The sequence below is a fragment of the Diorhabda carinulata genome, chromosome 12 (genome assembly GCF_026250575.1).
Source record: "Diorhabda carinulata isolate Delta chromosome 12, icDioCari1.1, whole genome shotgun sequence".
NCBI classification, from domain to species: Eukaryota; Metazoa; Arthropoda; class Insecta; order Coleoptera; family Chrysomelidae; genus Diorhabda; species Diorhabda carinulata.
Window position 1 is genome coordinate 7,241,129 of NC_079471.1, and position 15,205 is coordinate 7,256,333.

The window sequence follows — 15,205 nt, forward strand, 5'->3', positions numbered from 1 at the left end:
AAAGCATAATCAGCCAACACGAGAGAAAGAATGCTTCTTTTGTCCATATTTCTTGAACTTGGAAATCATATTCAAACAATTAGGCCCTGCGCACACGGGTCGACTCATTTGCAATTCAAGTTGTCAACGGGAGTCGCGCGCAACCTTATTTGTGTTTCATAGTGGAAGTCCTCACGCGAGCCAACTGCGAGTCGTCAACTCAAATCCAGATGGCAACGTGAATCGCATGAGTTGCGTGCCTTACAATAGAAGACCACGAGTGCGGAGAGCCTTATATAATTTAAAATGATCGATCAATCCTTTCTTTGACTGGTACAGATTCCCTGATATTGGTATTATGCCTCTGTATTGTAGGAGCAACCAATCTCGCCAAATCTTCAAAGCTTTCTTTTGTCATCCTATAGAATGCTACAAACTTTGCATTCGTTTCTTTCAGTTCTTCGGCAGCAACAAACAGCCTGTCGGCTTAAGTTTTTTTGAATATAAGGACGACACCAATATTTCCTTCTTCCTCCTTTACGATACCGTCTGTAATGATAGTAATCTATCACTTCTTCCTCAGACTCACTACTTTTAGAAAGCATTTTCAAAAACTAGCACTACATGAAGTAAAATTATAGAAATATAATTTCACTCGTCCGAGCTCTGTTGCCAACTGAAACCGACTATCAGCCGAGAATTGCGGACTAAAGTTGCATAGATGGCTCTCCTGTGTGCGGACTCAAGTTGCAAACAGATACAACTCCGATTGCACGATTCTGATTGCGCGTGCAAATGAGTCGACTCGTGTGCGGAGGGCCTCAGTCTATTGAATGATTGAATTAAGCTCGTTTAATTGTTATTAAAAATCTACATCTTTGTTCCATTTTGATTTAAACTTGTTCTTCCTCATACAGGGCTTTTCAAAAAAGGTGATCCCATCTCTAGGATAGATAGAAAATTGAAATATATTTGGGGTTTGTTCAGTAAAAAATTTTCGTAACGCCATCCGTTTTCAAGATGAAGAAAGAAAAAAAATTATAGCTCTCAATCCAAATTTTTTAAAATGTATTCTTTTTACAGACGAGATCACTTTTAGGCGACAACATATGTTTAACTCCCATAATGCTCACTACTGGTATGATGAGAATCCACATGTCAAAAGTGTATCACATTACCAACACTCATTTAAAGTTAATGTTTGGGCAGCAACTTAAGGTAACAAATTGATAGGCTATCACATTCTACCTGGAAATTTAAATGAAATGTTTAGATGTACCTGGATTTTTTGATCAATTACTTATTCGAGACATTAGAAGATTTAACCCTAAACGAGCGAAGATCTCTATTTTTTATGCACGATGGAGCTTCACCGCACTTTGATAGTAGGAGTCTTAATTGGTTGAGTAACCATTTTCTGAACCGATAGAGGTGTAGAAGCTCCGATTCATTGGCCTCCGCGGTCATGCATTTAAATCCCTTGCATTACACAGTTTGGTCGAATCTTGAAGAAAAAGTTTATGCTAGAGAAGTAAATCACCTCAAAAATTGAAAGACAGATCGTTAACGTCAGTTCAATGACATGACTTCCAACCGTTTAGAATCAAAATCAAATCATAATACGAAAGCAGTACAAAGTATCGAGTTTTAACCAAGAATACCTTCTTGGTGTAAAATAAATGGTGTTCACTTGGAATTTTGCTTAATGAATCTAATATTGGAAAAGTTATGTTCAATACTACTTGGTACGAACCGTGTAACTAGCGCCCTCTATGAAAGTCAGACATAAAAACAAATTCATTGGATTTTTAAGCTTTTGAAAAAGTAGTTGCGGCATAATCGTAATAAATGTGTATACTTTGTTTTTTTCAACGCCCTTTATCTTAAATATTCTTCATCTTCCCTACTATTAGAATAATCATAAAGTAACAATAAGTGATGTCAGTTTTCATATGTGAAAATTTCTATGCTTGAATTTGAACATATCGTAACTTATTACTTTACTCTTTAAAATATTCTATCTTCATTTAATTAAATATAAAATTCATGTATTGTTAAACATTTTTATTATTGGAATCAAAAGTTCAAGCAGCAGTTGCAGCATGAAAAGTATTGGAAATCAATGGGAAAGATGCAGTTAGTAAGGGAACGGCAAAGCGTTGGTTTAATCGTTTTAATAGTGGGAATTAGATACTTGAAGATCGTTCGCTCACGTGGAATTTTGAGGTTATAAAGAAAGCAGAAGAAAACCAACCTAGTACCAGCATTCGCCGAGTATCTCACTCGGTGATTGATATTTGCGATATTTGCGATGAAGAATGGAATTATGTGAACAAACAGAATATGGAAAATCAGTGGTTGAACAAAAGGCAATTACCAGAACCCGCTGCAGAGAGAGGTCAATTAAAGCGAAAAGTCTTATATGTCTGGTAAAATGATGAAGGTTTACTGTACTTCGACATCATTTTAGTTGGTTGAAATATCCCTGCCGTGGTATATGATGCACAGCTGATGCGATTTTATTAGGTTTTATTGGAAAAATATCCAGGTTCAGTGGTGAGAGAGTTACGCGGAATACGATTGAAGAACTTGGTGCTATTGAACTAGTACCACATCCAGTTTTTAATCTGGACCTTGCACCGTCAGATTTCTATTTATTCAGATTCATGGCGAAATTTTTGCATGGGAAATAATTTGATTCCGGCAGGTAATGAAAATGCAGTGCAACAGGTTATACTTCGTTTGTTCATATTTCCTTTGTAAGTTAGGGTATATTAATGGGAAAAATAAATTTTAATTCCTATCGCATTTATTAAAAATCTCAAATCAAAATACAGTTACGGTACTATAAGTGAATGGAGCCGAAAATCCTGGTAATGTAATGTATGGGCTAGATACATATGGTGCACTGAAAATATTTGTTGCAGCTCTGGCTACTGGAAGGGGAGCTGGTGCAACAGCAACAACAGGAGAAGGTTGCGGTTCTTCAGGAACTAATTCTAATTTAGCTGGCTTAGCTTTTCGTGGATCATTCTTGGGATGATCCCTTTTAAGATCTAAAGGTTCTCTACGTTCATTATCAAAATTATCCGGTCTCGCCACAAGACGTTGTCTAGCTACGTAACGTTGAGTTAATGGTTCAGCAGCTATAATGGGTTCTAAGTCAGCAGCTTCTACAGCTACAGTATCGGGTTTTCGAGCTACTTCAACAGCTGGTGCAACTTGAGGTAATACAGCAACTAGTGGTTCTTTTTTGACTACAGCAACGAAACCATTGATTGGATCGGCTCTATATCGAACAGTTCTTCTAGTTCCATCAGGATCGTTAAGGCTATATTGGCCAGTTACTACGTCACCATTTCGGTTTTCTACTTGGCTTTTCGAATCGCCGGTCAAGGAGTCTTGTACATCATAAGCGTAAGAATATCCTGAATCAGAGTTAGAGTTGAGAACGGGTGGAGTTGGTTGGTTCAGTGGCTGAACAGCTGCTTGAACAAAGCCAGTAATGGCGACAGTGAAGATGATCTGGAAAACGTTAAGTTATTTATTTGCCATAAGAAACAGTAATTCAATTTAAATATATAAATCAAGTTTAATAGGTTACTTCGTATAGAAACAAAATTATTTATTGTGTATATATCGGTTATATACGAGGATTCTCCTGTCCCAACAAGAAAAACACAAAAATTTCGGAAAAAAACATTTTCATTATTGAATATAATCTCCTTTTAGTTTCATACACTTTTCCCAGCGATATTCAATAAGTTCGATGCCTTTTTTATAATAAAATAGTCAATAATATTGGAAAATATTTGACCACCGAGCCAAATTTCAAGTCTGGGAAGAGAAAATAGTTAGAGAGCCGAAATCTGACGAATAGTGTGCATGATGTGGCAATTCAAACTTTATTTTATTAATTTAGACCATTGCAATAACGGATGTTTGAGCTGGTGTATTATCTAGATGAAAAAACACTTTCTTCTTAGCCAAATACGGCTGTTTTCGCTTGATTTCTTCGCTCAAACATTGCAATAAGTTCGCATAATACTCGCCGTTGATATTTTCTCTTTTTTTCAAGATAATTAATGGAAATTGTCCCACGCACATATCAAAAAACCGACGCCATGACCTTGCCTGCAGATAGACGTTCATGCTTTCTTTGGAGGCGGACCTCCCTTTTTAGTCCATTATTTTGATTGTTCTTTTGTTTCGGGCATAAAGAGGTGGACCCACATTTCATCCATGGTTAGAAAACGGCTTTATTTCTGTGAAACATTGCCAAACACTTAATCGAAGCATTTTTAGCAAACGCGACATCCATCTTGCGCACAGCTTTCTCATGTTATGTACCACACTTTTGAAATGCCTACCAAGCCTGCTAACTCGCTCACTTTCAGTCGACGATCAACCTTGGTCCACCACTGCGATGGTGGTATTTTCCTAGCAACTACCGTCATCTCTAGGCTAGTCTAGGTACTTCTAGGACCATCCCGTATATTGTGCTACACACGGGAGGGACATCGAAGCAAATAAAGTGGTAATAATTTTCTTCTTTTCAATTTCTTTTCATAGTCTTCCAGTCATTAATTCTTCTCTCCAAATTATATTTGAGAAGAAGAAATATTTATTTCAATATATTACTAAATTTACAATGTTATGATGTAAATACACGCCCTAATTCTCGAAGTCCCTTCACATTTTATATCCTATAGCTGCGTGAAATCCATTCTATCAATAGAATATAGTTGTTTTCAAACCATGTCAATACTGTTTTTGACGTATGGCACGTCCCTCCGAGTACAAAGTTACTTTCAACGATGATAAAAAACATTCTTTAAGAATAGTAAAATATTTATTGGTATTGACGTTACCTTTTATAACCATCTGACATCTTCGAACTACATCGATACCCACGTTATATAGGATGTCAGAAATTGAACTTTTCCTTTCATACAATATCTGGATATGTCTCATTTCTTTCAGGGTGAATTCACTAATGATTGTCACTTCAAAATAAAAATCGTAGTGTTCAACTATTCCATTCACCAATTTCTACGATCTCTGACCTATTTTTATCTATTTTCTCCTGCGTTAAGGTGAATAAACATTTTATTGTGGTCTCCAGAAAACGATATTGAACAAAAAATTAGTATTATAAAATTACACTCAACAGGTACTGATTGATTATTTTCAAACATCTGCTGAAATCATTTCTCAAATATGTTTTGAGGAAAATTGAAATTTTGGTAGGTGTGCTAATTAAAACGGGACGGAGATCGTATCTTCCGTTTGCGATTGTTTGAAATAGCAGTAGAAAGATAGGTACTAGTGTGATAAATATTATAACGAAAAGTAACGCATAATACCGTATTTTTTGATGGAGATATTAAAATTGGAGAATCGATAGTTCTTAATAAATATATAACATTACACATTTATAAGTATATTCAGCTCTGGGAAGAAATATACAATCGGAAAACACGGTTGATTTTGCAAATTTTTTCATTTGATAATTTTATCTATAATTTACATTTTCTTACCTTAATGAACATTTTTACTGAACAATTATGATTAAACTGATACCACAATCGATGAAACATTAGTTTTATACTAATATCGGCATTCATTAGAAAAGAAGAACTGAATACAAAGTAATTTTGCAATTCCCGTAGATGTAGTTGACAATATTTTTTTGGGTTGTGTTCTTGACTTTAATTTTACTGTTATTGGCAATATTCTAAAAAATCGTTACGGTATTTGTTAAAAATCCCTTATTTCAAATTACCCAAGAATGGTGAAGGTGCAGGACTGTAAGACATTCTAAAAAAATATACAATTTGTTAACACTCCAATATTACGGTTAGACTGTCATTTTATTTTTGTATTTCATCAGAAGTGAACAATTTCTTGTGATTGTGAAATTGCGGTTGTTAATATTCAATAGCTGTGAAATTTGAAGGTGTTTATCTATATGTGCAGGGTCACTGATGAGTTTGTACTCTGAATTGTTTATGAAGCTGAGCTCTGAGGTTTGAGATTTTATCTATTTAATTATTTTTAGTTGCGATAGTTGAATACACAAAATTTAGGAGATGATGGCTCGTATGAAATTAAGATGGGTCTTTCCTATAACAAAATTTCCTCAGCCTATTCCGAGATATCACCCTTAAAATGTGGTGGCTATTACGTTCTTGTATTTTTTGACAAAATTATAAATTATAGTGTTTTTTTTTTGTTTTTCTGTAGTTATTGATTTTGGGAACAAAATGAAGAATGAAAAATATTTTTAAATAAAACAAGACTTTCAGTTTATAATTTTATTTCATAAAACTTTATCTTTAAAATAGTTTTGATATGAGATTGAGTAACGGTTGCTTATTTCACCCTCGTATAATGTAACAGGAATAGGTTAGTCCTTTGCGAGTGCAAGAAAATTACAGAATTTCAAGTTTCTAGCATTACTGAAATGCTAGAAAAATAAACTCGATTTAAGTGACCCTTTTAAGGGTGATATATCGGAAAGGAGTTGATTGAGGAAACTTTGTTAATGACATCTCAATTGCATACGAGCAATCACCTTTGTTGCAAGAATTTAGAGACAACCTGTATATCTTGTTATTTTGTATCATATAAAGTGATCCCTAAATACGTTAAAAAATTTTGAATAATGTTAAAATTAAATGTTTTTTAGTAAATAACTTCAAAAAACGAATTTAAAATTTTCATTTAAGAAAATCTAATATAACACCTCCGACACAGAAGCTTTATAGAGCCGCCACTTTGAAACAAGATCTAATAAGCAGTTAAGGCTACTGATGTTTGTTGAAATCGACGTTTTTTTCTGAATTCTCAATGTCATAAAAGGAGGAATGTGTAAAATCGTTGGAGCAGGTGAAAGAACATCGTTTGAAATAAGATTTATTGAGATTTGAAGAAAAAATATAGGTATTGATTAAAATTTAATTCCTATTTTCAACCACACTTTATTCAATTCATTCTGTTATTTTTTTTCCGGTTCAGATGAAAATTTCTTCATTGTTCTCATTCAACTAATTCACTAAATATTTGATAATATTTTTCATGCTGGATTGTCATGGTCTCTCTTACTAGAAAATCACTTAGTTTATAAATGATTCCATATATATGATTTCCATTTGTAAATTCTTGTAAATTTTTCTTCTCCCTTGATATAAATCAGGAGTTCAGGAACTAAACTGCGAATTTTTCACTTCTGTACTCTAATATTTCTTCAATTAGCTATTATATTCCGACTTTTTTTTTCATGAATTTCTCAAATTTACTTTTTTCCCAAAAATAGAACGCTTCCTGACAACCCTCTTCCTTTTCAAACACTTACAGACGAGAGACTAAAAAAAACAAAAGAGCGATGAACACTTTTATATCTTCGGATTTTTTTCTATCGCATGTTTTATAGAAACCATCTATAGTCAATATCGAAAAATTATGAATCGCAAATTTTCCTGTTTTTATATAAATATAAGTATTTTTGATTCAAATAGTTCACATATATAATTACATTATTTGTTTATACTCTAAATTTTCATTTCATACACAATTTACAAATTTAATTGACTCCTAGTATTGCTACAATCAACATAACTATGTTTTCATGATATAAATTCTAAATTTAACATGTGTAACCGTTCCTATTCATATTTTTTAACATTAAACTCACCGTATTTCAATAAAATTGTTTTAATTAATTTCTTTGAAATTAAAAATTGATACCTCATTTTGTAACAAAATCTGTCGAATTTCTAACAGCTGATCTAAGATATGAAAAGACTAATTCCTGTTTTTAAGTTATGTTGATTTGATATTTGACTTAAAAACTATTGAAGAATTTGAAATCAGTACTTATTATTTTCAATATCATCAATTTAAATAATTTTATAATGAAATATTATCTAGATCTAGAAAATTTACCTTGCTTGGATAATATTCTTATATATACATGTAAATATTTTATTATGAATGTTTTTTTTAACTTTTCTTCAGGATTTGGACGTTTATAACAATAAAATAAATACAATTGAAAAATTCACAAAATATTTATTTCAAATTCTTTAAACTTTGTTTTGTTCTCTTCCTCTACTATTTTTACTACACCCCCTCAGCCGTTTCTGTCCTCTGTCCTTTCTCTCCACTAAGTTATTCCACTAATCTGAAATCTGATGTCACCTCTCCTATTCATTTCTTTTTCGTCCTGCCTTTTTTTATCACGATTTATTTCCGTTTACATAAATAAATCGATATATCAAACTGTTGACGTTTACAACCAAGGTATTTATAGTATTTGTGCCCGAGATTATCCCCTACCTATATTAACAAATCTAACAAAGGTCGCTTTTTAATCTGCTCATAACGGGTTTTCCAATAAGAGGTGTTATTTTGAACAGCCCGCCATTTCGGTAAATGTCACTTTTGAAGCTGTCATTTTTTGACATTTGACAAGTAGAAACTACGCCATTATTGAAAATGGAACGATACACGCTTCAACAACGCATTGAAATTATTAAAATTCTCTATAAAAATGGTGAAAGTTTGGCAGAGACGGTTCGTAAAACTAAAAAATTTTTGGGTCGACGTGAAGCACCTTCTCGGACCGCAATACAGAAATTGGTGGAAAAATTTGAGCTGTTGGGACAGTTAGTGATGTGAAGAATAAAACCCGTGCACGTCGCTCAAGAACAACTGAGAATATTGCTGCTGTAGCCCAAAGTGTTGAAGAAAACCCAGGTTTGTCCATTCCTCGTCGTTCTTTGGAATTAGCCATTCCACAAACGTCATTACACCGTATTTTGCATAAAGACTTGGGTCTTAAGGCCTATAAAGTTCAGTTAACACAAGAACTCAAGCCGGCCGATCATCAACAACGTCGTGTCTTTGCTGATTGGGTCCTTGAAATGCATGAAAATGATCCGGAATTTCATCGAAAAATCATCTTAACTGATGAGGCCCATTTCCACCTTGGTGGTTACGTCAATAAACAAAATTGTCGAATCTGGGGCTCGGAAAACCCAAGAGTTATTGTTGAAAATCCTCTCCATCCTCAACGCGTGACTGGTACGGTTTATGGTCTGGCCTTACTTTTTCGAAAATGAGACTGGAGCAACAGTTACGGTGAATGGATTGCGCTATCGAGACATGATTTTTTATGGTCGGAATTGGATGGTATTGATTTGGACAATGTTTACTTTCAACAAGACGGCGCTACGTGCCACACAAGCAACGAAACCATCGAGCTTTTACGGGAAAAGGTAAACTAAACTAAAATTCAATCTCCGAAGATGATAACTTGGTTATCGAAACGGGCGTAAGATAGTGTAATTGTGTCTATTTTCGACTGTATCTATATTAGCGATGAATTTGGTAATATAATCACCAATTGTTAATTAAAGACTGATACAGATATCATTCACGTCACAATTCTTTCCTAATAGGGTTTTCATGTCACTTGGAAATTTACATTGTTGTCTTTGTGACGCGTATAATGTACTTTCTAAAAGAATATGTCTTAGAGTAAGTTCTCGGTTTCAATTTGCACAAATAGGTTCGTTACTTCTACATAGTAAATATTCGTGCGTAATTTTAGTTTGACCCATTCTTAGTCTATTTACTATTACTTGTTTTGGGCGGTTAATGCATATACGCGGCCACGGTCCAACACTTTCCTTAATTTGTTATAGTTTTTGAAATGATCTTCGCCACTAAGGCCAGTGATGATTAATTTTCATTCTAATATATGCTTTCACCGTAGCATCTTTTGCGTGTTTGCCAGCATCTTCATTTCCTTGTATCCCTTGATGAGGGAACACCCACAAAAATCTAACATCTAAGTTGTTGTTTTGTATTCATTTCATGATTTGTAGTTTAAAGGGGTTGTTGATATAGATATTTTCTAATGAGCTGAATACATTTAAAGAGTCTGTTATAATTACAGTTTATATTTCAAGGGAGGTTTATGAGAAGTGATAACAGCAGCCCCAACAACTTATCTATGGATTTGATATCCTTAATACATGACTGTTATCCTTAACATGAAATTTAAAGAAATTTTCTTCGAAAACCGCACTCACAACTATAATAAATTTCACATTCAACCTATCTAACAGTGATATTTCGATGTTTTGTACGGTTTGCATAGGTTTTGCATTTTAAAAAACCATAACTTGGATACAAACTCATATTTGGTGTATGATACATGAATATTGGCAGATTAAAAAGCGGGCTTTATTGGATTTGTTTATATAGGTAGTAGATAATCTCGTGTACAAATACTATAAATGCCTGGATTGTAGTCGTTAACAATTTGATACTTCGATTGATTTGTGTAAACGGAAATAAATCGTCGATGAGAATCGATTAATGACTAACCCAAACGTTCGATTGATTATAACTAAATAAAAATAGAGTATTTCTTTTACAAGATAGAAAGCTTCCAGATTTTCTTATAACTTCATGTCAAAAAAGAAAGCATCCATAACTAATTAAATTAATGTGACAATGAACAGATATAGAAAAGTTTTCCTATTTAAAATATATAATAATTCTCAGAAAACTTTGTTATACATAAAATTTTGGATACAAAAAAGATATTAACTTATATTAAAGTCTATTTATTGAAGAAAAATAGTTAATCGAAACATGAAAATGACCAAGCCGAGTATGTAATATAAATTTTGAACAAATATGCGCAATTATTATTTCAAAAATATACAATGTAAACGCGACGTTCGGAATATGGAACGCATTCATTCAAAAATCAATTTAGCCTTTTATTGCCAACACCGTATACAGACATCGAAAGATAATATGTCAACATTAATGATAAGAGGCTCAACTTAAAAAACAATGTTCAAACTTGAACATTTGAAGATGATACTTCTGAAATATTTGCCGTTTTGGAAATAACGTCATCAATAGTCTTTTCATTATTTTTAGTTCTCTTCTTAGGCGGGGTATAGCTTATGTTAACAACTTCATCCTCTGTCTCCTGGTCGGACATATTAAAGAATATAACGCAACAGATAAATATAAACAATCCCTCTGCAATGCGATGATACGATGCTGTCGCTGTACTTTACCTGATCTAATGGCTTCTCCAGCGATGCGGCGCTCGTTCCTCCTCCCCGGTTTTTATTTGTGGTATATTATGGTACCACTGATTTAAACCAATAACGATGCCGCGCCGTGTTTCGCCCATGATATTTACGTGCTGACCACGCCCTGATCATTGTTTTAGTTTACTATTTTTCTTCGATAAATATACTTTAAATGTTTGTTCAAAAAACAAATTGTGCTCAAGGAGCATATAGAGCTTAAATGTTTGCCCTATACATTTTCACTTTCCTCGCTTCTTTTGGTCAGCTTAATGAAAGAAAGGCCTTATTTAGAAGTGTTTATTCTAATAAGACCTACAAATTGGCCCTAAGAAGCTACAGGAAATTTTTTAGAGTGGTTTAAATCGAAAAATAAAACAGGTTGCTTAGAAAATGAGTATTAAGGTACAAAAGTATTGAAGTACAAAAGAAATAAAGTGAAGAAATAACGAAGATTTTCAAAATTATTTGATATAATATATATTTTAACGATTAATATTTATTTTTCCTTCTGTGTTGAGCTCACACATTCCTTATAAACATATCTAAGGTACATTGTACAAGGACTCATATCCAAGGCTTTAGACCCTTTCCACAAATAGCAATACCAGTTTTCGACCACTTTTTGATTCTTATTCTTTGCTACTTTTTTCTGTTTATGCACCCTGTTCGTTTTGTTCTCCAAAAAGTCTTTGTGTGGCTTTGTAATTTGAAACTACTTTTTTTTCTTCAATATCAGATGTCAGCAAGATATATTTGATACTTTCTGAAGTATTTTGAAGTGAATAAGGGTCTTCGTCTGTAGTAGATTCATATATTTGTCATCATCGTCTTCTTTGGCTTGGCACATCTATTCAAATTTGCTTGATTGATATTATTTTTAGAAAGCAGTATGGAATTATTTTCTGCTGACGTATTTGGGGAAGTAGTTGGAGATTAGAAACATTAGTGGCGTTTACATCGCTACATCTGAAAGAATATTGGATTTTGTTGTTCGTGCGATTTATTTGTTTAAAATAGCAACAACATTTTCCTGCAGCTTGCAGTGTAGTCAATATGTGATGAAAAGTCAACAAAAAAAACTTTTCCAGTCATTTTGTATTTTGAAAAATGTATCCATGACACAAATTATTGACTTGTTATACTCGATTTGGGGTCTATTAATTTGAAGCATTTGATAATTTTACTCGTACTTTTGTTCAAAACAGTTTGAAGATTGAGTTGGAATCCGTTTTCATTAAGGTTGAATGTACATTGCAGCTTGTCAGTAACTCCGACTCGAGGCGATATCAAAAATAATTATTCACATTGTACAATGAGTTTAGTTACTTTAGCAACATTCATTCTTTTGATTTACGTCTAGTGCAATATAACTTAACCGATCTTTTACTAATAATTCCAGTTTTTTCTCATAAAATATGGGAAATCTTCATTGCGTTTATGTATGTATGAAAAAAGCGTTTAAGACACTTGTGAGTTATACGGCTAATTTTTACGATTAAGATAATCAATCTGTTTTGTACTTTCTCCAGTCAATTAGTTATGTCGAAGCGTATACTATATTATGGTCTCGCTGATCTAACAAGAGTACCATCTTTTACTTATTTCTATGTAATATTAGCACAATTCTCGAAATTGATCGAAATATTTTTGCAGGTTTTAGTGGTTTCATTCATAGGAAGCAAGCTTCTTTTTGTTTGTTGGTAGAGTCTCCAATGGGATCATTAATTTCGAAAAAGTACAATACAGAGATGCCCTTTTAGGTCCAAGAATGTTTGGTTACTTACATTTCATATTTCTTCAGGAGATACTGTGAAATCTTTTTCGCCGATGAAAAAAATTATCAAAACATAATTAAAAACTAAAACCAGGATATTATTCGTGAAAAATACAGATTGCGCAAGACCTCAACTTTCTATAGTCGTTTCTTCGTTTCTTAGTTCATGATAAATTCGTTCGTGCACAGTCTCTACTTCTGCCAACATGTTCAGGGAAAGAATTTGAGAACCATCCATGCCCAAATGTTGAACTTCCTCTTGCAATTGAGTAACTGAGAGAGGTGTGAATAGTTCGACAGATGGCCAAGGGGCCCTTAACGACCCTGTTCATCATTCACGTACATCGTAGAAAAATAAATTAAAATGCAGACAGATATTCACAAAAACATCTAACAAAACTAATAGCACAAAAGCTACTTGTGGATATAGTTTAAAAACATTATTTTTTTTATTTTTAACGTTGTAAAACGTGTGTGCCAGCTGACATTTTGATATTTTTGAACTGCTGAAGTGGTATCCTCGACTTTCACGTTCACAAAACCCACATTCACAATCTTCCGGGGAAATGGTTGCGGTTACTGCAGCATTACTTGTGATACAATATGAATCCAGGGAGTACTGGGTTCATACAATAAACCAAAATAGGTACGAATGTGATGAATATCATGTTCTGTGGCCCTACGATAGCAATGACGATGACAGGTGTAAAATGTATATCAGGTTGACCAAAAAGGAATTTGACGTGGTTTACAATTCACTAGAAAGTAAATTGAAGAAGCAAAATACAAATTTTAAAGAAGCAATATCTCCAGAGGAAAGATTTTTAATAAATTTAAGGTAGAAAACAACAGAATACAATATTATATTTTCTATCTCGGTTATCCTTATTTTGGAAATTATACACAAACTCATACTTTCGTATCTCTTCTATACATTGTTTCTCCATTAACATAAAGATAAATATAGTTAAGGAAACACTTTTCAGTCACGCTCAGAACATACCGGTAAAGGTAAACAAACTCGGCACACGTAGCGAATATTACCTACAACACATTGTAACCCTTCTGATGAAATTATGACCTACGTATATATTGAAAACATGCGCTATGACGTGTCAAAGCATGTTATCTGTCTCTGACGACACCAGGAGCGTAGCTACCGCCGTAGCTACGGGCTACAGAGGGCCCTAGCGTGTGTAAACAAACATTAGTGAAATGTTATCCCCAATGTCACTTAATCTCGTGTTTCCCGGGAAAATACATATAAAAAAACTGTCATACGTGCCTACAGAGTTTTTACTTCGGAAATGACAAAAGTCCAAAAAGCAATCTCTTTTTTTTTCCGGGTTAAGCAATGCGAATCCAAGTGTGTTATTCTTTTAACACGCTAAGCCTCTTCAATGTTGAATGCCGTACAAAAACTATAGATTTTTCTTTGTGCTTGTCACATTTTTTCTTTACTATTTGAAATCATTAATCCTGTTTCTAAAGCTATACAGCATGAAAATAATGACTTACAGAAAGCTAGTATTTTATTAAGGAATCTTTTGAATAGATTGAGCGAAATAAGTAAATCGAAATTCATTCAATGGTTTGCTAAATGAGTCCAGAGATTTAGAAAAAGAGTGAAAAGTAACAACTATTTTTACAAATGGAAGACTAAAGATAACGAAGCGTTTTTTGATGAGTTATGCCAAGATGAGAGAATTTCAGACCCGGAATTATATTTCAAATTCAATGTATACTATTGCCGTTTAGATATATTAATTTATCAAACTAAACAACCGGAGAAACTCCTATCTTCTTCAAACAAAGTGATAAAAAATGCTCCCGGAAAACTGTCGGCTAAATACAGTAAAGACATCTCAGTCAGAACAATTAATTGCTATGAAAACATGCTAAAAATTTGAAATTCAAAAAATTCATTCCATTAAGGAATTATTGCTGATAAAATTCAATAGCCTTGCATAGTTTTCCAGAGGTAGTAACAGCATGATTTCTATTCTTGACACTTACAGTTACGACCGCAACAGCTGAAAGAAGTTTTTCAACATTAAAACTGATAAAAAATTACCTAATCACTTCGATGGGGCAGAGATGGCTATCAGACATGTTAGAAAAACTGAAATCATCTTCAGCTATAGATCATAATAAATCAATTTGCCGAAAAAAAGGCAAGAAAAGTGTACATTCAATTTGAATTGTTTGGCTAACTCAATTTCTAGGAGGAAGCGAAATACTTATTTTAATTTAGTGCAAGCATTTTTGTTTCTTTTGTGAGAAAATTTTACCCTTCATTTGGGGCCCCTAACTAATTTTGATAGAA

The 15,205-nt window shown here is 33.3% G+C and overlaps 1 protein-coding gene across 28 annotated transcripts in view; it reads left to right on the forward strand.

The window, feature by feature from the left end:
- LOC130899969 (disks large 1 tumor suppressor protein) overlaps nt 1-15,205 on the forward strand; it is a 1,257,949-nt gene that overhangs the window by 667,398 nt on the left and 575,346 nt on the right. The gene's annotated exons all lie outside the window — the stretch shown is intronic.